Source organism: Ranitomeya imitator, chromosome 1, assembly GCF_032444005.1.
Source record: "Ranitomeya imitator isolate aRanImi1 chromosome 1, aRanImi1.pri, whole genome shotgun sequence".
Lineage (NCBI taxonomy): Eukaryota > Metazoa > Chordata > Amphibia > Anura > Dendrobatidae > Ranitomeya > Ranitomeya imitator.
In genome coordinates this window covers 1,148,515,634-1,148,543,101 of record NC_091282.1, presented here as the reverse complement: position 1 = coordinate 1,148,543,101, position 27,468 = coordinate 1,148,515,634, and the positions used below count along the sequence as shown (strand labels likewise).

The window sequence follows — 27,468 nt, the reverse complement described above, 5'->3', positions numbered from 1 at the left end:
TTGAAACAAAATGCTGGAGAGTTCTGAAGTGGCCAGCAATGAGTCCAGATCTAAATCCTATTGAGAAACACCTGTGGGGAGATCTTAAAATTGCTATTGGGAGACCCTTCAAGTATGAGAGACATGGAGCAGTTTGCAAGATAAGAGTGGTCCAAAATTCCAGCTTAGAGGTGTAAGAAGCTTGCTAATGGTTATAGGAAGCGATTGATTGCAGTTATTTATTCCAAAGAGTGTTAAATCAAATATTAAATCGACACTGCAAATAATTTTGCCTGGCCCATTATGGAGTTTTGTGTGAAGTTTTGTCCAATTTGTCTTTTTTTCTCTGCTTTTTTTGTGTTATTGCAATAAACATAAAGGAAATATATATGTTTAATAATTTTCTTGATAGACAAAAAAAAACAACCAGCACTCCTAATGTGACCACGTGCATGCTGCAAAACTGCATTATATTCCTTCCCCATAATCCTGTAGAATGTAAGCCCGCAAGGGCAGGGACCTCGCCCCTCTGTATCAGTCTGTCATTGTTAGTTTGTTTACTGTATGTGACATTTGTAACTTGTATGTAACCCCTTCTCATGTAAAGCACCATGGAATCAATGGTGCTATATAAATACATAATAATAATAATTATTATTATTATTATATAGACAGAAAAGATCACAGCAGCACATGTGCATGAATCTAGGCCATGTGAAAACACAGAAAAACATTAAAAACATTCAAAATAGATTATACTTCTCAAGAACATTTTTTCAAATGCCGTGGTTGATGGGCACAAATGAATTATCCAATTTATGCGCTAAGAACCTTCATTTTCATCTATTACTGTAAGTTTTGTAAAAAAAAAATTATAAAAAGATTTTTGGGAAAAAATGTTCTTGAGAAGTATAATTTATTTTGAATGTTTTTAATGTTTTTCTGTGTTTTGACATGGTCTAGATTCATGCCCATGTGCTGCTGTGATCTTTTTTTGCCTAATAATTTTCTTGAAGAAATACTTCATTTTCTGGAATAATTTCAAGGGTGCCAACACTTTTGTCTTTGGCTGTTTGAAAAATAAGAGGGATTGTTGTCTCATGAGGTACACAACCAGTACTTGTCAGATATTCCTGCAGCTCCTTTTTATGTTAATGTAGACCTCTTGGCAGTCTCCTGGATCAATTTTTTTCTTGTCTTTTCATTAATTTTTGGAGGTTGTCCAGTTCTTCGTAATATTACTGTTGTGCCAAATATAAAGCACTTCTTGAAGACCTTCTACACAGAACTCCATGATATCTAGTGCCTTACAATTTTTTTTGTACCCTTCTCCTAGCTGATATCTTCCAACAATGAGATCCTTTTGTTGTGTTTTAAGCTGTTTATGGCTTTCGTTGTACAATGAAACTAAGAAAATGGCAAGAAAATCCTACTAGAACAGCTAAAATTTACATGAGGTTCCCATGAGCTGCACACTTCTGGTCCAACAACAGTATTTCTCTGGGTTTAAGATCAGAACTTTGACTTGGTTATTACAAAACTTTAACTTTATTCTTCCTTAATAGTGATGAGCGAGTATACTCGTTACTCGAGATTTCCCGAGCACGCTCGGGTGACCTCCGAGTATTTTTTAGTGCTCGGAGATTTAGTATTCCTTGCCGCAGCTGAATGATTTACATCTGTTAGTCAGCATAAGTACATGTGGGGATTGCCTGGTTGCTAGGGAATCCCCACATGTAATGAAGCTGGTTAACAGATGTAAATCATTCAGCTGAGGTGAGGAAAACTTAATCTCCGAGCACTAAAAAATACTCGGAGGACACCCGAGCATGCTTGGGATATCTCGAGTAATGAGTATATTCGCACATCACTATTCCTTAACCATTCTTTTGTAGAATGACTTGTGTGCTTTGGGTCATTGTCTTTCTGTATGACCCACGTTAATTTGCAGTTCAGCTCATGGAAAGATGTGCTGACATATTCCTTTATAATTTGCGGATAAAATTCCAAATTCATTGTTTCCATCAATAATGGTAAGTTGTCCTTATGCAGAAATACAGGGCCAAACTATGATACTTCCACCACTACCAAGTTTCACAGATTGTAAAGTGGTTTTATGCTGTAATGCAGTATTTTTCTTTCTCCAAATATAAGTCTTTTGGTTTAAATAAAAACAACTCTGTTTAGGTTTCATCCATCCACAAAACATTATTCCAGCAGCCTTCTGGCTTGTCCAGGTGATCTTGAACAAACTGCAGAAAGGCAGCAATGTTCATTTTGGAGAACAGTGACTTTCTCCATGCAATCTAACATAGTAACATAGTAACATAGTTAGTAAGGCCGAAAAAAGACATTTGTCCATCCAGTTCAGCCTATATTCCATCATAATAAATCCCCAGATCTACGTCCTTCTACAGAACCTAATAATTGTATGATACAATATTGTTCTGCTCCAGGAAGACATCCAGGCCTCTCTTGAACCCCTCGACTGAGTTCGCCATCACCACCTCCTCAGGCAAGCAATTCCAGATTCTCACTGCCCTAACAGTAAAGAATCCTCTTCTATGTTGGTGGAAAAACCTTCTCTCCTCCAGACGCAAAGAATGCCCCCTTGTGCCCGTCACCTTCCTTGGTATAAACAGATCCTCAGAGAGATATTTGTATTGTCCCCATATTTACTTATACATGGTTATTAGATCGCCTCTCAGTCGTCTTTTTTCTAGACTAAATAATCCTAATTTCGCTAATCTATCTGGGTATTGTAGTTCTCCCATCCCCTTTATTAATTTTGTTGCCCTCCTTTGTACTCTCTCTAGTTCCATTATATCCTTCCTGAGCACCGGTGCCCAAAACTGGACACAGTACTCCATGTGCGGTCTAACTAGGGATTTTTACAGAGGCAGTATAATGCTCTCATCATGTGTATCCAGACCTCTTTTAATGCACCCCATGATCCTGTTTGCCTTGGCAGTTGCTGCCTGGCACTGGCTGCTCCAGGTAAGTTTATCATTAACTAGGATCCCCAAGTCCTTCTCCCTGTCAGATTTACCCAGTGGTTTCCCATTCAGTGTGTAATGGTGATATTGATTCCTTCTTCCCATGTGTATAACCTTACATTTATCATTGTTAAACCTCATCTGCCACCTTTCAGCCCAAGTTTCCAACTTATCCAGATCCATCTGTAGCAGAATACTATCTTCTCTTGCATTAACTACTTTACATAGTTTTATATCATCTGCAAATATCGATATTTTAATGTGTAAACCTTCTACCAGATCATTAATGAATATGTTGAAGAGAACAGGTCCCAATACTGACCCCTGCGGTACCCCACTGGTCACAGCGACCCAGTTAGAGACTATACCATTTATAACTACCCTCTGCTTTCTATCACTAAGCCAGTTACTAACCCATTTACACACATTTTCCCCCAGACCAAGCATTCTCATTTTGTGTACCAACCTCTTGTGCGGCACGGTATCAAACGCTTTGGAAAAATCGAGATATACCACGTCCAATGACTCACCGTGGTCCAGCCGATAGCTTACCTCTTCATAAAAACTGATTAGATTGGTTTGACAGGAGCGATTTCTCATAAACCCATGCTGATATGGAGTTAAACAGTTATTCTCATTGAGATAATCCAGAATAACATCCCTTAGAAACCCTTCAAATATTTTACCAACAATAGAGGTTAGACTTACTGGCCTATAATTTCCAGGTTCACTTTTAGAGCCCTTTTTGAATATTGGCACCACATTTGCTCTGCGCCAGTCCTGCGGAACAGACCCTGTCGCTATAGAGTCCCTAAAAATAAGAAATCTAGCTACGCACCGCATCATTGCTTCATTGTCCAGATGGTGGACTAATTAACATTAACTTTATCTAATATGAGAAAGGCCTTTAGTGGCTTAGAGCTCACCTTGTGTTCTTTTGTGACCCCCCTAGACTATTATATGCCTAGCTTTTGGAGTTATTTTTGTTGGTTGACCACTTTTAGTGTGGATCATAATGATCTTTAATTTTTTCCATTTTTACCATCTGCCTGTCCAATTTCTTTAGGTTTAGTTTTCTATCCTTTTCCAGCATGATCAGCATCAACAACTCTTCTCCTCTAAAACCTCCTTTTGTTTGTGCTATGTTAGGCTACTTTCACACTAGCGTCGGATTCCGCCCGTCGCATTGTGTCGGGCCGAGATTCCGACGCTAGCGTTTGATGCGCCGCACAACGGGTGCAGCGGATGCATTTCTCCGGCGCATCCGCTGCCCCATTGTAAGGTGCGGGGAGGTGGGGACGGAGTTCCGGCCGCGCATGCGCGGTTGGAAAAAGCGGTCCGTCGGCTGCAAAAAACGTTACATTTAACGTTTTTTGCTCCCGGCGGTCCGCCACAACACAGCGCAACCGTCGCAAAACGGTTGCGACGTGTGTCAATACGTTGCAATGCGTCGGTAATGTAACTCTATAGGGCAAAAATGCATCCTGCAAACAACTTTGCAGGATGCGTTTTTTCCCCTAAACGACGCATTACGACCTATTAAAAAAAAAAACGCCAGTGTGAAAGTAGCCTTACACAGATCCTTGTTCTTTAACCCCTTCCCGACCCATGACGCCACGTAGGCATCATGAAAGTCGGTGCCAATCCGACCCATGACGCCTATGTGGCGTCATGGAAAGAACGCGTCCCTGCAGATCGGGTGAAAGGGTTAACTCCCATTTCACCCGATCTGCAGGGACAGGGGGAGAGGTAGTTTAGCCCAGGGGGGGTGGCTTCACCTCCTCGTGGCTACGATCGCTCTGATTGGCTGTTGAAAGTGAAACTGCCAATCAGAGCGATTTGTAATATTTCACCTATTATAACGGGTGAAATATTACAATCCAGCCATGGCCGATGCTGAAATATCATCGGCCTTGGCTGGAAATACTAATGTGCCCCCACCCCACCGATCGCCCCCCCAGCCCCCCGATCTGGCCGGTACACTGCTCCGGCTCCCCTCCGTCCAGTGCTCCGTTCCCCCCCGTGCTCTTGTCCGCTCCCCCCGTGCTCCAATCACCCCCCCCGTGCTCCAATCACCCCCCCTGCACTCCGATCCACCCCCCCCCGTGCTCCGTTCCACCCCCCCGTGCTCCGTTCCAGCCCCCCCGTGCTCCGTTCCACGCCCCCCGTGCTCCGTTCCACGCCTGCCGCGCTCCGATTGCCCCCCCCATGCTCCGATCCCCCCCCCCCGTGCTCCCCCCCACCCCATCATACTTACCGATCCTGCCGGGGTCCGTCCGTCTTCTCCCCGGGCGCCGCCATCTTCCAAAATGGCGGGCGCATGCGCAGTGCGCCCGCCGAATCTGCCGGCAGGCAGATTCGTTCCAAAGTGCATTTTGATCACTGAGATATAATCTATCTCAGTGATCAAAATAAAAAAAATAATAAATGACCCCCCCCCCTTTGTCACACCCATAGATAGGGACAATAAAAAAATAAAGAAAATTTTTTTTTCCACTAATGTTAGAATAGGGGTAGGGTTAGGGTTAGGGGTAGGGCTAGGGTTAGGGTTTTGGTATGATTGGTTTGATAAATCCGCAGTGCTAAACCGCTGCGGATTTATGGCGGATTTACCGCGTTTTTTTCTGCGCATTTCACTGCGGTTTTACAATTGCGATTTTCTATTGGAGCAGTTGTAAAACCGCTGCAGAATCCGCACAAAGAAGTGACATGCTGCAGAATGTAAACCGCTGCGTTTCCGTGCAGTTTTTCCGCAGCATGTGTACAGCGATTTTTGTTTCCCGTAGGTTTACATTGAACTGTAAACTCATGGGAAACTGCTGCGGATCCGCAGTGTTTTCCGCAGCGTGTGCACATACCTTTAGAATTAGGCTATGTGCACATGGTGCGGATTTGGCTGCGGATTCGCAGCAGTGTTCCATCAGGTTTACAGTACCATGTAAACATATGAAAAACCAAATCCGCTGTGCCCATGGTGCGGAAAATACCGCGCGGAAACGCTGCGTTGTATTTTCCGCAACATGTCAATTCTTTGTGCGGATTCCGCAGCGTTTTACACCTGTTCCTCAATAGGAATCCGCAGGTGAAATCCGCACAAAAAACACTGGAAATCCGCGGAAAATCCGCAGGTAAAACGCAGTGCCTTTTACCCGCGGATTTTTCAAAAATGATGCTGAAAAATCTCACGAATCCGCAACGTGGGCACATAGCCTTAGGGTTAGGGTTGGAATTAGGGTTGTGGTTAGGGTTGTGATTAGGGTTATGGCTACAGTTGGGATTAGGGTTAGGGGTGTGTTGGGGTTAGGGTTGTGATTAGGGTTATGGCTACAGTTGGGATTAGGGTTGGGGGTGTGGGGGGGTTAGTGTTGGAGGTAGAATTGAGGGGTTTCCACTGTTTAGGCACATCAGGGGGTCTCCAAACGCAACATGGCGCCACCATTGATTCCAGCCAATCTCGTATTCAAAAAGTCAAATGGTGCTCCCTCACTTCTGAGCCCTGACGTGTGCCCAAACAGTGGTTTACCCCCACATATGGGGTACCAGCATACTCAGGATAAACTGCACAACAATTACTGGGGTCCAATTTCTCCTGTTACCCTTGTGAAAATAAAGAAATGCTTGCTAAAACATCATTTTTGAGGAAAGAAAAATGATTTTTTATTTTCACGGCTCTGCGTTGTAAACGTCTTTGAAGCACTTGGGGGTTCAAAGTGCTCACCACATATCTAGATAAGTTCCTTGGGGGGTCTGGTTTCCAAAATGGGGTCACGTGTGGGGGGTTTCTACTGGTAAGCCACATCAGGGGCTCTGCAAACGCAACGTGACGCCCACAGAGCATTCCATCAAAGTCTGCATTTCAAAACGTCACTACTTCACTTCCGAGCCTCGGCATGTGCCCAAACAGTGGTTTACCCCCACATATGGGGTATCAGCGTACTCACGAGAAACTGGACAACAACTTTTGGGATCCAATTTCTCCTGTAACCCTTGGGAAAATAAAAAATTCTGGGCTAAATAATTATTTTTGAGGAAAGAAAACGTATTTATTATTTTCACGGCTCTGCATTATAAACTTCTATGAAGCACTTGGGGGTTCAAAGTGCTCACCACACATCTAGATAAGTTCCTTTCGGGGTCTAGTTTCCAAAATGGGGTCACTTGTGGGGGGTTTCTACTGTTAAGCCACATCAGGGGCTCTGCAAACGCAACGTGACGCCCGCAGAGCATTCCATCAAAGTCTGCATTTCAAAACGTCACTACTTCACTTCCGAGCCTCGGCATGTGCCCAAACAGTGGTTTACCCCCACATATGGGGTATCAGCGTACTCAGGAGAAACTGGACAACAACTTTTGGGATCCAATTTCTCCTGTAACCCTTGGGAAAATAAAAAATTCTGGGCTAAATAATTATTTTTGAGGAAAGAAAACGTATTTATTATTTTCACGGCTCTGCATTATAAACTTCTATGAAGCACTTGGGGGTTCAAAGTGCTCACCACACATCTAGATAAGTTCCTCCTTTCGGGGTCTAGTTTCCAAAATGGGGTCACTTGTGGGGGGTTTCTACTGTTACTCAGGAGATACTGGACAACAACTTTTGGGGTCAAATTTCTCCTGTTACCCTTTGGAAAATAAAAAATTGCAGGCTAAAAGATCATTTTTGAGAAAATAATTTTTTTTTTTCATTTTCATGGCTCTGCGTTATAAACTTCTGTGAAGCACTTGGGGGTTCAAAGTCCTCACCACACATCTAGATTAGTTCCTTTGGGGGTCTAGTTTCCAAAATGGGGTCATTTCTGGGGGATCTCCAATGTTTAGGCACTCAGGTACTGCAGCAATTCCCATTGGTCCCCTAGGAAGGTCCTGAAGTTGCTCAAGTCTGTGGCAGCCTCCCATTGGTCCTTCTGGGAAGGTCCTGTAGTTGCTGCAGCTATAAAAGGTTCGCATGACCGCACGGCTTTGCGCTAGTATCAATCTATGTTATGTGCTTTGCGCCAGTGTGGTTATGTGTGTATGTATTCAGGGACCCGACTGAAATAAGCCCCTAGAATACCAGCACCTCCGGCGAGGAGATTGTGTGTTGTGTATGTATTCAGTGACCCGGCTGAAATAAGCCCCTAGAATACCGGCACCTCTGGTGAGGAGATTGTGTGTTTGCATGACCACTGACTGCTATCAGCTCTGCAGTTAGCTTGTGCTCCTGTGAGTCTAACAGGGCACAGTGCTTTCCTTTCACGGCGACTCTGTGAAGTAACAGAGCTAGCTTATACCGCCAAATAGTGCCACTATTCACTAGCAGCAGGTTCCTTCTGCACGGTGGACCCTGGGCTGCGAACGCACCAATAATAAACATCTATATTTACTCAGTGCGTTCCGCTAGCCCTAACAGAGAACCTGTCATCTCATGGGTCAGTCTTCATTATACTGTCATCCCCTACCATGCTTGTTGCACTGGCCTGTAACCTGCAGTTATGGTGCTTGAATCCCACGCTGGAATCCCACTCATACGTCCTACACTTCCTCGATAATCTGTACCTCTCCCTTCTTTTCATGGTCCGGTTCACACTTCCTCGACAATCTGTATCTCTTCCTTCTTTCTATGGTCCGGTTCTTGTGCACAGGCGCCAGTGCACAAGAACGCTGAATACACTGACCATAGAGAAAAGAAAAAAGTACAGATATTCAAACAAATGCAGGGCTCATGCGCGGGATTCTGGAGCCACAACGTGCCGTCACAAGTCAATACGACGTGCATGACACGGGGGTGCTAGAAAATGAAGAGTGGAGGCAGGATTTCTTCCAGGCATCGCACGCCCCGGAGCATGGACGAAATCATTAACATAATGAAATAAAAGTCTATTTTTCCACATCTAGACCGCAACTATGAGGCATACACTTAAGACTAGATTAACATTTCTATAACCTGTATGCCCATAGTAATAGGTCAAATCCGTCCCAGGGGGTGACAGATTTCCTTTAAAGAACTAATCAGATGATTAACTGTGTTTAAAACTCTAAAATTATTTGTTTTTTTCTCAGCATTCTGTCATAATTCTTTTTAGTATTTCAGGCAAAATACTTACCGTATATACTCGAGTATAAGCCGAGATTTTCAGCCCAAATTTTTGGGCTGAAAGTGCCCCTCTCGGCTTATACACGAGTCACGGTCGGCGGCAGGGTCGGCGGTTGAGGGGGAGAGAAGTCTGAGGCACACTTACCTGCTTCCGGGGCTCCTGGCGCTGTCCCTGCAGTCCCACGGTGTTCGGGTGCCGCAGCTCTTCCCCTATTCAGCGGTCACGTGGGACCGCTCATTAAAGTAATGAATATGGACTCCACTCCCATAGGGGTGGAGCCGCATATTTATTTCTCTAATGAGCGGTAATGGTGACCGGTGACAGAGGAAGAGGCTGCGGCACCCGGAGACCAGCTGTCCGGGGGAAGGAGCGGGACGCCGGGAGCAGGTAAGTATGTCATATTCACCTGTCCGGGTTCCACTCACCGGGCGCCGCTCAGTCTTCCCGTCCTCTGGCTCTGACGGTTCAGGTCAGAGGGTGCGATGACGCATATAGTGTGCGCGGCGCCCTCTGCCTGAACAGTCAGTGCGGAGAGACGCCGAGACGGGACGCTGAGGAGCTGCAAGCAAGAGAGGTGAGTATGTCATTTTTTTTTTTATTGCAGCAGCAGCAGCAATGGCACAGCTTTCTATGGCACGTCTATGGGGCAATAATGAACGGTGCAGAGCACTATATGGCACAGCTTTCTATGGCACATCTATGGGGCAATAATGAACGGTGTAGAGCACTTTATGGCGCAGCTTTCTATGACACATCTGTGGGGCAATAATGAACGGTGCAGAGCATTCTATATGGCACAGCTTTATATGGCACATCTATGGGGCAATAATGAACGGTGCAGAGCACTTTATGGCGCAGCTTTCTATGACACATCTATGGGGCAATAATGAACGGTGCAGAGCATTGTATATGGGGCACAGCTTTATATGGCACATCTATGGGGCAATAATGAATGGTGCAGAGCAATCTATATAGCACAGCTTTCTATGGCACATCTATGGGGCAATAATGAACGGTGCAGAGCATTCTATATGGGGCACAGCTTTCTATGGCACATCTATGGGGCAATAATGAACGGTGCAGAGCACTTTATGGCGCAGCTTTCTATGACACATCTATGGGGCAACAATGAACGGTGCAGAGCATTGTATATGGGGCACAGCTTTCTATGGCACATCTATGGGGCAATAATGAACGGTGCAGAGCATTCTATATGGGGCACAGCTTTCTATGGCACATCTATGGGGCAATAATGAACGGTGCAGAGCATTCTATATGGCACAGCTTTATATGGCACATCTATGGGGCAATAATGAACGGTGCAGAGCATTGTATATGGGGCACAGCTTTATGTGGAGCATCTATGGGGCCATAATGAACGGTATGGAGCATCTATTTTTATTTTTGAAATTCACCGGTAGCTGCTGCATTTCCCACCCTAGGCTTATACTCGAGTCAATAAGTTTTCCCAGTTTTTTATGGCAAAATTAGGGGGGTCGGCTTATACTCGGTCGGCTTATACTTGAGTATATACGGTATATGAAGCCTTGTTTTAATGCTTGTGGACCAATTGTTTTATTCTTTTGGCACAGTTCATACATGCTAGTAATTAATTTTTATGAATTTATATTTTGGCAAAATATAAGAAAAATGATAAATGTTAAAATGTTTTGTTTTCCATCTTTAGACCATTTTACAAGTATAATACAACAAATTGCTCTGGGTACAGTGATACTCCATATCTGTCATATAATTAGTGGTCTGTAACTGTTACAACAAGAATGGTCTGTATATAGATGAATATAGTGTATCTGGACATCTCTACACTGCAGACCATGGCACATGAGATGTTGTAGTGATATACCACGGTAGATTAGAGCCTCAGTCCTGCTCCTGACAACGTAGGCACAGTGGCGGTCAGAGTGCCATAACGGCAAAGCACAGGCAGAAGTCTGGAACAGATTGTCAAGAAATTAAAATATCCCAAACAGACCGAACAGATGCCTACAAGTTTTAAGAAGACTCGAGCCTGAAGCATTCTTACACAAACACGTGCAAGTCAAATTGTTCATGCCAAGTGTAATTTCAGATAGTAGAAAATTAATTTTTTGCAACATCTTTAACAAGAATTTCATAACTAATTTCTGTCATTTGGAAATATTTTTGTTCCACTGGCAGGAAAACTTCTGATGTTTACCCAAAACATTTTCAACAGTAACTGCTGTGTACCCTGAGGAGCTTCTCTTATCATATAACCCCTGCAGGAAGATTGTTTTCTCAACATATGAAAACCAAGAAAAGCTGCCTTTTCCTGCTGCGGTTACACAGAATTAGAGGGAATAAATTACATCTGCTAAATGAACGATAAGAAATACTCTAATAATCGCATGCAATACATTAAACTGCATTACGTCAAAGTAACTGTTAAATAATAAAAGATATCAGTATATGCGTATAGTGCCTCGCGAAAGTATTCAGCCTCCTGGAACTTTTCAACCTTTTCCCACATATCATGCTTCAAACATAAATATACCAAATGTAATTTTTGGGTGAAGAATTAACAAGTGGAACACAATTGTGAAGTTGAATTTTAATTAATTGTTTTTTTTTTAATTTTTGTGGAAATTCCAAAACTGAAATTCCTTTGTGTGTATTGAAAAAAGGAAAATTGGACATAATTTCACACAAAACCCCAAAAATGGACTGGTCAAATTTTTTTCCACTGTTCAAAAATTATGGGTAAACAACTTTGTTTCAAGCATGTGATTCTCGTTCAAACTCACCTGTGGCAAGTAACAGGTGTTGGCAAAAGGCAAATCACACCACACCTGAAACCAGATAAAAAAAGGGAGAAGTTGCATTGTGTGTCTGTGTGCCACACTAAGCATGGAGATCAGAAAGAAGAGAAGAGAACTGTTCTGAGGACTTGAGATCCAAAATTGTTGAAAAATGTCAACAATATCAAGGTTACAAGTCCATCTCCAGAGATCTTGATGTTCCTTTGTCCACGTGTGCAACATAATCAAGGAGTTTACAACCCATGGCACTGTAGATAACCTCCCTGGACGTGGTTGGCAGAGAAAAAATGATGAAAGGTTGCAACGCAAGATAGTTCAGATGGTGGATAAGAAACTCCAATCTTGTTCCATAGACATTCAAGCTGCCTTGCAGGATCAGGGTGCATCAGTGTCAACGCGATCTATCAACATTTGAATGAAATTAAACTCTATGGCAGGATACTCGGGAGAACCCCACTTCTGACTCAGAGACATAGAAAATCTAGACTTAAGTTTGGCAAAATGTATGTGAGTAAGCCAAAATCCTTCTGAAAAAGCATCTTGTGGACAGGTGAGACCAAGATAGAGCTTTTCGGTAAGGCACATTAGAATAAGGCAAATAGAATAGCTTACAAAGAAACAAACACAGTACCTGCAGTCAAACTTGAATGAGGGTCACAAATTTTATGGGGGGTTGTTTTGATGCCTCTGGCACTGAGTGTATTGACTGTGTGCAAGGCATCATGAAATCGGAAGATTACCAAAGTATTTTGGGTCGCAATGTAGTGTCCAGTGTCAGAAAGTTAGGTTTGCGTCCTAGGTCACGGGTCCTTCCAGTAGGACAATGACTCCAAACATAGTTCAAAAAAGCACTTCAAGAAGAAATGTATTGAAACAAAGTGCTGGAGAGTTCTGAAGTGGCCAGCAATGAGTCCAGATCTAAATCCTATTGAGAAACACCTGTGGGGAGATCTTAAAATTGCTATTGGGAGACCCTTCAAGTATGAGAGACATGGAGCAGTTTGCAAGATAAGAGTGGTCCAAAATTCCAGCTTAGAGGTGTAAAAAGCTTGCTAATGGTTATAGGAAGCGATTGATTGCAGTTATTTATTCCAAAGAGTGTTAAATCAAATATTAAATCGACACTGCAAATAATTTTGCCTGGCCCATTATGGAGTTTTGTGTGAAGTTTTGTCCAATTTGTCTTTTTTTCTCTGCTTTTTTTGTGTTATTGCAATAAACATAAAGGAAATATATATGTTTAATAATTTTCTTGATAGACAAAAAAAAACAACCAGCACTCCTAATGTGACCACGTGCATGCTGCAAAACTGCATTATATTCCTTCCCCATAATCCTGTAGAATGTAAGCCCGCAAGGGCAGGGACCTCGCCCCTCTGTATCAGTCTGTCATTGTTAGTTTGTTTACTGTATGTGACATTTGTAACTTGTATGTAACCACTTCTCATGTAAAGCACCATGGAATCAATGGTGCTATATAAATAAATAATAATAATTATTATTATTATTATTATATAGACAGAAAAGATCACAGCAGCACATGTGCATGAATCTAGGCCATGTGAAAACACAGAAAAACATTAAAAACATTCAAAATAGATTATACTTCTCAAGAACATTTTTTCAAATGCCGTGGTTGATGGGCACAAATGAATTATCCAATTTATGCGCTAAGAACCTTCATTTTCATCTATTACTGTAAGTTTTGTAAAAAAAAAATTATAAAAAGATTTTTGGGAAAAAATGTTCTTGAGAAGTATAATTTATTTTGAATGTTTTTAATGTTTTTCTGTGTTTTGACATGGTCTAGATTCATGCCCATGTGCTGCTGTGATCTTTTTTTGCCTAATGATTTTCTTGAAGAAATACTTCATTTTCTGGAATAATTTCAAGGGTGCCAACACTTTTGTCTTTGGCTGTTTGAAAAATAAGAAGGATTGTTGTCTCATGAGGTACACAACCAGTACTTGTCAGATATTCCTGCAGCTCCTTTTTATGTTGATGTAGACCTCTTGGCAGTCTCCTGGATCAATTTTTTTCTTGTCTTTTCATTAATTTTTGGAGGTTGTCCAGTTCTTCGTAATATTACTGTTGTGCCAAATATAAAGCACTTCTTGAAGACCTTCTACACAGAACTCCATGATATCTAGTGCCTTACAATTTTTTTTGTACCCTTCTCCTAGCTGATATCTTCCAACAATGAGATCCTTTTGTTATGTTTTAAGCTGTTTATGGCTTTCGTTGTACAATGAAACTAAGAAAATGGCAAGAAAATCCTACTAGAACAGCTAAACTTTACATGAGGTTCCCATGAGCTGCACACTTCTGGTCCAACAACAGTATTTCTCTGGGTTTAAGATCAGAACTTTGACTTGGTTATTACAAAACTTTAACTTTATTCTTCCTTAATAGTGATGAGCGAGTATACTCGTTACTCGAGATTTCCCGAGCACGCTCGGGTGACCTCCGAGTATTTTTTAGTGCTCGGAGATTTAGTATTCCTTGCCGCAGATGAATGATTTACATCTGTTAGTCAGCATAAGTACATGTGGGGATTGCCTGGTTGCTAGGGAATCCCCACATGTAATGAAGCTGGTTAACAGATGTAAATCATTCAGCTGAGGTGAGGAAAACTAAATCTCCGAGCACTAAAAAATACTCGGAGGACACCCGAGCATGCTTGGGATATCTCGAGTAACGAGTATATTCGCACATCACTATTCCTTAACCATTCTTTTGTAGAATGACTTGTGTGCTTTGGGTCATTGTCTTTCTGTATGACCCACGTTAATTTGCAGTTCAGCTCATGGAAAGATGTGCTGACATATTCCTTTATAATTTGCGGATAAAATTCCAAATTCATTGTTTCCATCAATAATGGTAAGTTGTCCTTATGCAGAAATACAGGGCCAAACTATGATACTTCCACCACTACCAAGTTTCACAGATGGTAAAGGGGTTTTATGCTGTAATGCAGTATTTTTCTTTCTCCAAATATAAGTCTTTTGGTTTAAATAAAAACAACTCTGTTTAGGTTTCATCCATCCACAAAACATTATTCCAGCAGCCTTCTGGCTTGTCCAGGTGATCTTGAACAAACTGCAGAAAGGCAGCAATGTTCATTTTGGAGAACAGTGACTTTCGCCATGCAATCTAACATAGTAACATAGTAACATAGTTAGTAAGGCCGAAAAAAGACATTTGTCCATCCAGTTCAGCCTATATTCCATCATAATAAATCCCCATATCTACGTCCTTCTACAGAACCTAATAATTGTATGATACAATATTGTTCTGCTCCAGGAAGACATCCAGGCCTCTCTTGAACCCCTCGACTGAGTTCGCCATCACCACCTCCTCAGGCAAGCAATTCCAGATTCTCACTGCCCTAACAGTAAAGAATCCTCTTCTATGTTGGTGGAAAAACCTTCTCTCCTCCAGACGCAAAGAATGCCCCCTTGTGCCCGTCACCTTCCTTGGTATAAACAGATCCTCAGAGAGATATTTGTATTGTCCCCTTATTTACTTATACATGGTTATTAGATCGCCCCTCAGTCGTCTTTTTTCTAGACTAAATAATCCTAATTTCGCTAATCTATCTGGGTATTGTAGTTCTCCCATCCCCTTTATTAATTTTGTTGCCCTCCTTTGTACTCTCTCTAGTTCCATTATATCCTTCCTGAGCACCGGTGCCCAAAACTGGACACAGTACTCCATGTGCGGTCTAACTAGGGATTTTTACAGAGGCAGTATAATGCTCTCATCATGTGTATCCAGACCTCTTTTAATGCACCCCATGATCCTGTTTGCCTTGGCAGCTGCTGCCTGGCACTGGCTGCTCCAGGTAAGTTTATCATTAACTAGGATCCCCAAGTCCTTCTCCCTGTCAGATTTACCCAGTGGTTTCCCGTTCAGTGTGTAATGGTGATATTGATTCCTTCTTCCCATGTGTATAACCTTACATTTATCATTGTTAAACCTCATCTGCCACCTTTCAGCCCAAGTTTCCAACTTATCCAGATCCATCTGTAGCAGAATACTATCTTCTCTTGCTTTAACTGCTTTACATAGTTTTGTATCATCTGCAAATATCGATATTTTACTGTGTAAACATTCTACCAGATCATTAATGAATATGTTGAAGAGAACAGGTCCCAATACTGACCCCTGCGGTACCCCCCTGGTCACAGCGACCCAGTTAGAGACTATACCATTTATAACCACCCTCTGCTTTCTATCACTAAGCCAGTTACTAACCCATTTACACACATTTTCCCCCAGACCAAGCATTCTCATTTTGTGTACCAACCTCTTGTGCGGCACGGTATCAAACGCTTTGGAAAAATCGAGATATACCACGTCCAATGACTCACCGTGGTCCAGCCTATAGCTTACCTCTTCATAAAAACTGATTAGATTGGTTTGACAGGAGCGATTTCTCATAAACCCATGCTGATATGGAGTTAAACAGTTATTCTCATTGAGATAATCCAGAATAACATCCCTCAGAAACCCTTCAAATATTTTACCAACAATAGAGGTTAGACTTACTGGCCTATAATTTCCAGGTTCACTTTTAGAGCCCTTTTTGAATATTGGCACCACATTTGCTCTGCGCCAGTCCTGCGGAACAGACCCTGTCGCTATAGAGTCCCTAAAAATAAGAAATCTAGCTACGCACCGCATCATTGCTTCATTGTCCAGATGGTGGACTAATTAACATTAACTTTATCTAATATGAGAAAGGCCTTTAGTGGCTTAGAGCTCACCTTGTGTTCTTTTGTGACCCCCCTAGACTATTATATGCCTAGCTTTTGGAGTTATTTTTGTTGGTTGACCACTTTTAGTGTGGATCATAATGATCTTTAATTTTTTCCATTTTTACCATCTGCCTGTCCAATTTCTTTAGGTTTAGTTTTCTATCCTTTTCCAGCATGATCAGCATCAACAACTCTTCTCCTCTAAAACCTCCTTTTGTTTGTGCTATGTTAGGCTACTTTCACACTAGCGTCGGATTCCGCCCGTCGCATTGTGTCGGGCCGAGATTCCGACGCTAGCGTTTGATGCGCCGCACAACGGGTGCAGCGGATGCATTTCTCCGGCGCATCCGCTGCCCCATTGTAAGGTGCGGGGAGGTGGGGGCGGAGTTCCGGCCGCGCATGCGCGGTTGGAAAAAGCGGTCTGTCGGCTGCAAAAAACGTTACATTTAACGTTTTTTGCTCCCGGCGGTCCGCCACAACACGGCGCAACCGTCGCAAGACGGTTGCGACGTGTGTCAATACGTTGCAATGCGTCGGTAATGTAACTCTATGGGGCAAAAATGCATCCTGCAAACAACTTTGCAGGATGCGTTTTTTCCCCTAAACGACGCATTGTGACCTATTAAAAAAAAAACGCCAGTGTGAAAGTAGCCTTACACAGATCCTTGTTCTTTAACCCCTTCCCGACCCATGACGCCACGTAGGCATCATGAAAGTCGGTGCCAATCCGACCCATGACGCCTATGTGGCGTCATGGAAAGAACGCGTCCCTGCAGATCGGGTGAAAGGGTTAACTCCCATTTCACCCGATCTGCAGGGACAGAGGGAGAGGTAGTTTAGCCCAGGGGGGGTGGCTTCACCTCCTCGTGGCTACGATCGCTCTGATTGGCTGTTGAAAGTGAAACTGCCAATCAGAGTGATTTGTAATATTTCACCTATTATAACGGGTGAAATATTACAATCCAGCCATGGCCGATGCTGAAATATCATCGGCCATGGCTGGAAATACTAATGTGCCCCCACCCCACCCCACCGATCGCCCCCCCTGCCCACCGATCTGGCCGGTACACTGCTCCGGCTCCCCTCCGTCCAGTGCTCCGTTCCCCCCGTGCTCTTGTCCGCTCCCCCCGTGCTCCAATCACCCCCCCGTGCTCCAATCACCCCCCCCTGCACTCCGATCCACCCCCCCGTGCTCCGTTCCATCCCCCCGTGCTCCGTTCCAGCCCCCCCGTGCTCCGTTCCACGCCCACCGTGCTCCGTTCCACGCCTGCCGCGCTCCGATTCCCACCCCATGCTCCGATCCCCCCCCCCGTGCTCCTCCCCCCACCCCATCATACTTACCGATCCTGCCGGGGTCCGTCCGTCTTCTCCCCGGGCGCCGCCATCTTCCAAAATGGCGGGCGCATGCGCAGTGATCAAAATAAAAAAAATAATAAATGACCCCCCCTCTTTGTCACCCCCATAGATAGGGACAATAAAAAAATAAAGAAAATTTTTTTTCCACTAATGTTAGAATAGGGGTAGGGTTAGGGGTAGGGTTAGGGGTAGGGCTAGGGTTAGGGTTTTGGTATGTGCACACGTATTTTGGTCCTCTGCGGATTTTTCCGCTGCGGATTTGATAAATCCGCAGTGCTAAACCGCTGCGGATTTATGGCGGATTTACCGCGTTTTTTTCTGCGCATTTCACTGCGGTTTTACAATTGCGATTTTCTATTGGAGCAGTTGTAAAACCGCTGCGGAATCCGCACAAAGAAGTGACATGCTGCAGAATGTAAACCGCTGCGTTTCCGTGCAGTTTTTCCGCAGCATGTGTACAGCGATTTTTGTTTCCCGTAGGTTTACATTGAACTGTAAACTCATGGGAAACTGCTGCGGATCCGCAGTGTTTTCCGCAGCGTGTGCACATACCTTTAGAATTAGGCTATGTGCACATGGTGCGGATTTGGCTGCGGATCCGCAGCAGTGTTCCATCAGGTTTACAGTACCATGTAAACATATGAAAAACCAAATCCGCTGTGCCCATGGTGCGGAAAATACCGCGCGGAAACGCTGCGTTGTATTTTCCGCAACATGTCAATTCTTTGTGCGGATTCCGCAGCGTTTTACACCTGTTCCTCAATAGGAATCCGCAGGTGAAATCCGCACAAAAAACACTGGAAATCCGCGGAAAATCCGCAGGTAAAACGCAGTGCCTTTTACCCGCGGATTTTTCAAAAATGATGCTGAAAAATCTCACGAATCCGCAACGTGGGCACATGGCCTTAGGGTTAGGGTTGGAATTAGGGTTGTGGTTAGGGTTGTGATTAGGGTTATGGCTACAGTTGGGATTAGGGTTAGGGGTGTGTTGGGGTTAGGGTTGTGATTAGGGTTATGGCTACAGTTGGGATTAGGGTTAGGGGTGTGGGGGGGTTAGTGTTGGAGGTAGAATTGAGGGGTTTCCACTGTTTAGGCACATCAGGGGGTCTCCAAACGCAACATGGCGCCACCATTGATTCCAGCCAATCTCGTATTCAAAAAGTCAAATGGTGCTCCCTCACTTCTGAGCCCTGACGTGTGCCCAAACAGTGGTTTACCCCCACATATGGGGTACCAGCATACTCAGGATAAACTGCACAACAATTACTGGGGTCCAATTTCTCCTGTTACCCTTGTGAAAATAAAGAAATGCTTGCTAAAACATTTTTGAGGAAAGAAAAATGATTTTTTATTTTCACGGCTCTGCGTTGTAAACGTCTGTGAAGCACTTGGGGGTTCAAAGTGCTCACCACATATCTAGATAAGTTCCTTGGGGGGTCTAGTTTCCAAAATGGGGTCACTTGTGGGGGGTTTCTACTGTTAAGCCACATCAGGGGCTCTGCAAACGCAACGTGACGCCCACAGAGCATTCCATCAAAGTCTGCATTTCAAAACGTCACTACTTCACTTCCGAGCCTCGGCATGTGCCCAAACAGTGGTTTACCCCCACATATGGGGTATCAGCGTGCTCAGAAGAAACTGGACAACAACTTTTGGGATCCAATTTCTCCTGTAACCCTTGGGAAAATAAAAAATTGCAGGCTAAAAGATCATTTTTGAGAAAATAATTTTTTTTTTTTATTTTCATGGCTCTGCATTATAAACTTCTGTGAAGCACTTGGGGGTTCAAAGTGCTCACCACACATCCAGATAAGTTCCTTTCGGGGTCTAGTTTCCAAAATGGGGTCACTTGTGGGGGGTTTCTACTGTTAAGCCACATCAGGGGCTCTGCAAACGCAACGTGACGCCCACAGAGCATTCCATCAAAGTCTGCATTTCAAAACGTCACTACTTCACTTCCGAGCCTCGGCATGTGCCCAAACAGTGGTTTACCCCCACATATGGGGTATCAGCGTACTCAGGAGAAACTGGACAACAACTTTTGGGATCCAATTTCTCCTGTAAACTTTGGGAAAATAAAAAATTCTGGGCTAAATAATTATTTTTGAGGAAAGAAAACGTATTTATTATTTTCACGGCTCTGCATTATAAACTTCTATGAAGCACTTGGGGGTTCAAAGTGCTCACCACACATCTAGATAAGTTCCTTTCGGGGTCTAGTTTCCAAAATGGGGTCACTTGTGGGGGGTTTCTACTGTTAAGCCACATCAGGGGCTCTGCAAACGCAACGTGACGCCCACAGAGCATTCCATCAAAGTCTGCATTTCAAAACGTCACTACTTCACTTTCGAGCCCCGGCATGTGCCCAAACAGTGGTTTACCCCCACATATGGGGTATCAGCGTACTCAGGAGAAACTGGACAACAACTTTTGGGGTCAAATTTCTCCTGTTACCCTTTGGAAAATAAAAAATTGCAGGCCAAAAGATCATTTTTGAGAAAATAATTTTTTTTTTTTATTTTCATGGCTCTGCATTATAAACTTCTGTGAAGCACTTGGGGGTTCAAAGTCCTCACCACACATGTAGATTAGTTCCTTTGGGGGTCTAGTTTCCAAAATGGGGTCATTTCTGGGGGATCTCCAATGTTTAGGCACACAGGGGCTCTCCAAACGTGACATGGTGTCCGCTAATGATTGGAGCTAATTTTCCATTTAAAAAGCCAAATGGCGTGCCATCCCTTCCGAGCCCTGTCGTGCGCCCAAACAGTGGTTTACTCCCACATATGGGGTATCAGCGTACTCAGGACAAACTGGACAACAATATTTGGGGTCCAATTTCTCCTATTATCCTTGGCAAAATAGGAAATTCCAGGCTAAAAAATCATTTTTGAGGAAAGAAAAATTATTTTTTATTTTCATGGCTCTGCGTTATAAACTTTTATAAACTTCTGTGAAGCACCTGGGGGTTTAAAGTGCTCAATATGCATCTAGATAAATTCCTTGGGGGGTCTAGTTTCCAAAATGGGGTCACTTGTGGTGGAGCTCCAATGCATAGGCACACAGGGGCTCTCCAAACGCGACATGGTGTCCGCTAACAATTGGAGCTAATTTTCCATTCAAAAAGTCAAATGGCGCGCATTCCCTTCCGAGCCCTGCCGTGTGCCCAAACAGTGGTTTACCCCCACATATGAGGTATCGGCATACTCGGGATAAATTGCCCAACAAATTTTAGGATCCATTTTATCCTACTGCCCATGTGAAAATGAAAAAATTGAGGCGAAAAGAATTTTTTTGTGAAAAAAAAGTACTTTTTCATTTTTACAGATCAATTTGTGAAGCACCTGAGGGTTTAAAGTGCTCACTAGGCATCTAAATAAGTTCCTTGGGGGGTCTAGTTTCCAAAATGGGGTCACTTGTGGGGGAGCGCCAATGTTTAGGCACACAGGAGCTCTCCAAACGCGACATGGTGTCCGCTAACGATGGAAATAATTTTTCATTCAAAAAGTCAAATGGCGCTCCTTCCCTTCCGAGCCTTACCATGTGCCCAAACAGTGGTTTACCCCCACATGTGAGGTATCGGTGTACTCAGGAGAAATTGCCCAACACATTTTAGGATCCATTGTATCATGTTGCCCATGTGAAAATGAAAAAATTGAGGCTAAAAGAATTTTTTTGTGAAAAGAAAGTACTTTTTCATTTTTACGGATCAATTTGTGAAGCACCTGGGGGTTCAAAATGCTCACTATGCATCTAGATAAGTTCCTTGGGGCGTCTAGTTTCCAAAATGAGGTCACTTGTGGGGGAGCTCCAATTTTTAGGCACACGGGTGCTCTCCAAACGTGACATGGTGTCCGCTAAAGAGTGGAGCCAATTTTTGATTCAAAAAGTCAAATGGCGCTCCTTCCCTTCCAAGCCCTGCCGTACGCCCAAACAGTGGTTTACCCCCACATATGAGGTATCAGCGTACTCAGGACAAATTGGACAACAACTTTCGTGGTTCAGTTTCTCCTTTTACCATTGGGAAAATAAAAAAATTGTTGCTAAAAGATATTTTTTGTGACTAAAAAGTTAAATGTTCATTTTTTCCTTCCATGTTGCTTCTGCTGCTGTGAAGCACCTGAAGGGTTAATAAACTTCTTGAATGTGGTTTTGAGTACCTTGAGGGGTGCAGTTTTTAGAATGGTGTCACTTTTGGGTATTTTCAGCCATGTAGACCCCTCAAACTGACTTCAAATGTGAGGTGGTCCCTAAAAAAAATGGTTTTGTAAATTACGTTGTAAAAATGACAAATCGCTGGTCAAATTTTAACCCTTATAACTTCCTAACAAAAAAAAATTTTGTTTCCAAAATTGTGCTGATGTAAAGTAAACATGTGGGAAATGTTATTTATTAACTATTTTGTGTCACATATCTCTCTGGTTTAACAGAATAAAAATTAAAAATGTGAAAATTGCAAAATTTTCAAAATTTTCGCCAAATTTCCATTTTTATCACAAATAAACGCAGAATTTATTGACCTAAATTTACCACTAACATGAAGCTCAATATGTCACGAAAAAACAATCTCAGAACCGCTAGGATCCGTTGAAGCGTTCCTGAGTTATTACCTCATAAAGGGACACTGGTCAGAATTGCAAAAAATGGCAAGGTCTTTAAGGTCAAAATAGGCTGGGTCATGAAGGGGTTAAATAAAATAGATCGACAACTCATACCTAACTATCATCCTATTGATTGAAAACACTAGATTCTAATTTCACGTTCAAATTATCTGCTAATCCTAAAGATTCATCCTAATTTTTCAACTCGCAGATGTGAGATTTGATTATTTTTCGTAATGTAAAACATGACAAAGTGATATTTTGACTCTTTGTTTGATTTTGTTCTCTTTATCTACTTTTAACGATGAAAATGTGATGTCGTTTACTGCCAAGCTTATTTACAAACATGGATTATTCTGAAAGTTTCACAAATTTTCAAGCACCGATGTTGACAGTTAACAAATTTGAGAGATGGTCAATGATTCTTTTTCTTCATTTATTAAATGCTAGTATTTTAGACTTTTCTTTTTCGATGTGTTTCACATTCTTTTAAGAGTCTAGATTTATATATAATTCATGTTAAAATCTGGCATGATGACGAATATCCATCTGGATAGCACTTTTGTGATTCCTCTGTGTGTTTTATGTGTGTCTGCAGGCTCGGCTATAGCTACAATTACAGTGTCTCTGATTTACTGTCATTTCCCAGTTCTCATTACCTGTCATCACTTAAGATTGCTGGACGCTGTATTCCGGTACAGCCACATTTATTACATGTGTTATGGATGAATGCTTGTTAGGCTCTTCTCTCTAAGCGTCACTTGTAAAGTTTTGTATGCTGTTACTGTGCATAAAAATGACAAAATCTACTGACTACATTTACACCCACTTTTACACAAATTACAAAGTTTTTATTGTATCTTAACAAAGCGGCAAACATTGGCAAGGGATAACCTGCTGTGTATGTATAATGATAGCACTGGTTGCAGTAAAGAAAGGATTGTAGATAGCACACCATCCAGGTAAAATTTCACAAAAGTTTATTTAGTCCATGACTAAGGATGCACACTGCACCAGAAACGCGCCAGGCTGTTTTGTAGGGGGAGGGGGGTGTTCTTATTTTTTATGGGCTAAATAAACTTTTGTGAAATTTTACTAAGCACCCTCCAGCTCCATTGCTGCTGACTCTTGGAATTTGGATCCCAGCATTGAGACTCCCTACCTTCCTCCTCATGATTTCACTGGTATCCATCTTTATGAAAACATCTTGCTGGTCAGGTGGACCCACAAAACTTGATTGATTAGTACCTGCTATGATTAATATTTGAATATGTAGCTTACCACTTTCAGGATGCTGCTGTAGGAAATGTAATGTATCACACAATTCTGATCTTCCTCCACTTATTAACTATTTCTCCTCCTCCTTAATTCTTCTTAAGCTCAATGTCCACTCTGAAAAAAGAAAACAGCTCAACTCCATCTTGCACAAGACAAGGTGGACTGCCAGCAACTTTAAGTGTGAGGTTATGTGCCCGATTATATAGGAGAGAAAGGATGAGGAGTGAGGGCTAGAAGGAGAAAATAGGCTAAGCAATAGATCATGCTGAGCCGTCTAACAAGTCTTTAACAGCAACCCAGAGCTGAATTCTTATACGCACTACACTACTCAGTGCTGCTCTATAATTTCCTCCATGATGCTGCTTCTTCTTTCTGTCTGTGCGCTATATAGAAAAAGGAGAACAGGAATCCGTACATAAGTGCAGTGCTGTGTATGGGTATCATCATATTAGCTAGTTTCCAACCACTTTTTACATGCATTTTCATTCCTTAAATAAGAACCAGACCCAGGCAATGTGTGCAAATCTGAGGCTGGAAGAAAGCTCTAAATGAGAGAACGGACTCCATTTTGTGTTTGTGGTATCCATATCGTCTCATTCTCTTGTTGCATGGTAACTAAATAGTTAACACCGCTGGGCAGAGAAGTTTCACATTTGTGTTCAAGCCCCTAAGCTCCTATTGGTTACATATTTCGGAGAGAAATTTCCTTTGCTTTTGACACTACTTAACCTCGGGCTCTGTAGTGTAAACCAGAAATCCTGAGAACACTTGTTAAGTTGGAGAAGATGGCATAGCACCCCCTCTGGAGACCCCTGTTTTTTTACTGTGTAATATGTATTGTATTGTTTACTTTTATCCTCCTGGAGGCTACAGTTTTTGTTAGTCAAGGGTCAAAGGGTTAACTGTAGGGCCGGCCCATAGTTTAGGGAGGACTATTACGTACCAGTGTGTTAGTTCCTGGTTGACAGTACGTTGTTAGTGAGCAAGAGTCAAGAAAGGACACCCGCAGAGGAAGGTTGTCATCATCGGGTGTGTTTGTGGGAGTAAAAGACAAGAACAGGGAGCAAGACTAAGCAAAAATTCTATAGTTCCTCATAGCATCCAATTTGGGGCACTTAAGATGGAAAAGCTAAATAGCCAGTGGTGTTAGCCAGACCTGGAGATAAGCTATGAAGTAATATGGGGTCAGCCAGGCTGGGGCAGGCAGGAGCTCCCTTACACCATTCACAAGAGTGCAGTTGGGGTGCAGTGGTCACAGCAAAACATTCACCTGTGCTGGCCTGTTTCAGGAATATAGAGTTGCCCAATGTGTCCCATTGTTCCTCAGCAACGTTCATCACAAGTATTGTGCAGCCAACCATAACCACTAAAAATGTGCCTCTGTATTGTGCATAAAAAATAGTAAGCTTTATTTCTGCTACCCTCTGTACATCAATTTTATTGTCAGTAAAAAGGACTTTATTTTTAAAAACCTGACTAGTGGCAGGTGCCAGAACTGAACCTGAAGAGGTTTGCAGAAGAAACAACTGCACATACACACTCAGGCACCCCTATGTAAGGTGCTTAGGGAAGCAGAGTTACTTGTGTGGCAAATTTCCCTCTTACACACCATACAAGGCTTTCCTGTATTGATTTCCTGGGCAATTGTAAAAGCAAATCTCAATATTTGGAGTTCAAAAAGCATAGAAGAGAGTGTACTTTGTTCAAAATCAACAATAGTTAGTCTTGTGAACATTTGTGTGTGACTTCCTTAAAGGCATTTCTTTTTTCTGAAAACTAGAACTGGACAGCATTGACTCATTAAAAGTTCACCCGATACCCATTCTACAGGCCAGAACTGTTTGACACTGTAAAGGAGGCCATACACATTAATCTTATGTCAGCCAATCCAGCCATCAGAGGTGTCTGGTGCCAACTTACTCCCCTATCCCTTTTTCACAAAAGTTCACACACAGCAGACTGTTATGCCTCACATTGTGAGATTGATCGTCAAAGCCCTCTGTCCAGATTGAGCAGCATGGACAGATGATGTTGGTGCTGCAGGATGGTAGAAACTATGTATGCGACTCTGATTACTCTGAATTACCTTAATATAATACTACATTTTCCAGGCAATAGCCACTTCAGTCAAAAAATCGCAAACTATGGCCTCCTCTGGCAAAATCAGTTTTTTATTACTGGGGGAGTGTCAGGGGCCAAACCCACCACTTTCATCCATGTGAGTTTTCATCTGAGACTGGTTGAAACACTCCCTTTAAAGTAATTTTACCACAAAGTACATTTATTATGATAATAATATGATAATAATATAGAGTATAGATGATAATGTATGGGAAGCCTAAGTGTTTTCACTATCAAAATTATTAGATGGGGGTCCTGAGGGTCCTGTTTCTTCTCACCACATGGCTGCAGACTTAGTTTGGAGCAACATTCAAACTTATGCTACGGGACCGATGAACAGTTCTACGCACAGCGCCCCCCCCATCCCACACACACACACAGTTCATACATGTGTCCCCTTTCCTGTAAGTGTTTGAATCCTACTAAGGCCACAGCGTTGCAGAGGATGTTGTATTTTATGTGCTTATTGTAATGCATAGAAAAATAAAAGAATAAAATGAAATATGCTGGGCATCTTTTAAGTTTTCCTGGGATATGACTCCAGTGTATTCTAATCATTGCATTACTAAACACTTGGTGTAGACTCATGCTGAGAAAATGGCCATATAACTGCTCTCGAGAAATGGATCCATGAAGCGCCATCACTGTACCTGTGGATGGTAACATTGAGCACAGCTTGTAAGACTAAAATGTGACTCTGGGCAGGATTTAGTCTGCGTTTTATTACATCATTTCATAGAAATACTGGCATTTGTTATTACCCTCAGTGAAAATCTATGTTACATGTTATATAGTGTTCGGAATGGCAGGCGGTAAATATATATCGTCATCCGTACACAAAACTAAACTCATATAATGTGATATATTTAATAGTAGTGATTTTTATTATGTTTTGCTCAAATAAAGAATATTATGGCTTGAAAAGCTATAAATCCCACTGCCTAAGTCAGCTGCTGTATTATGTTCTCCAAGTACAACCATAAATTTCCTGCTGCCCGGCAATAAAAATTGTCTCTGGAATCTTTTCAAGTCATTTTTTCTGTATTTAATGTGCTCAGTGGCATACCATTATTTCAGATATACTGCACCATTGGCTCAATGAAGCTGGAACGTATTTACTATGTGTTTAGTCCTATCACCGTTAGGCTAGTTTCACACATCTGTGACTCATGGACCGTTCTCACATCAGAATACCTGGCCCGACCATCGGATCTGCTGACCTCAGCCAACAGCTTCATGTATTCCTAAGAAACAGTTAGCTTAGGTCTGGAGACCAACAGGTCAATGCAAAAACGGTCCATTTTCCATGGACATGTGAAACCAACCTTCGCTTGAAGACTGAAGGTGATGATGCCCTAGAAATTTTTGGATTGTGATCTTTCTAATGTCATTTTAGTTGTGTATAACTTAGAAAATGATACCTAAAAGGATTGATAGCTAGAGATAGGCGGATTGAATCCCACCGGTCAATAGTTCCTTGCTGGACATGAGACTGGAAAATCGCTGAC

At 42.6% G+C, this 27,468-nt stretch overlaps 1 protein-coding gene across 1 annotated transcript in view; it reads left to right on the top strand.

Moving 5' to 3' along the window:
• The window catches only part of NWD2 (NACHT and WD repeat domain containing 2), a 378,873-nt gene that overhangs the window by 290,090 nt on the left and 61,315 nt on the right, over positions 1-27,468 (top strand). The window lies entirely within an intron of this gene.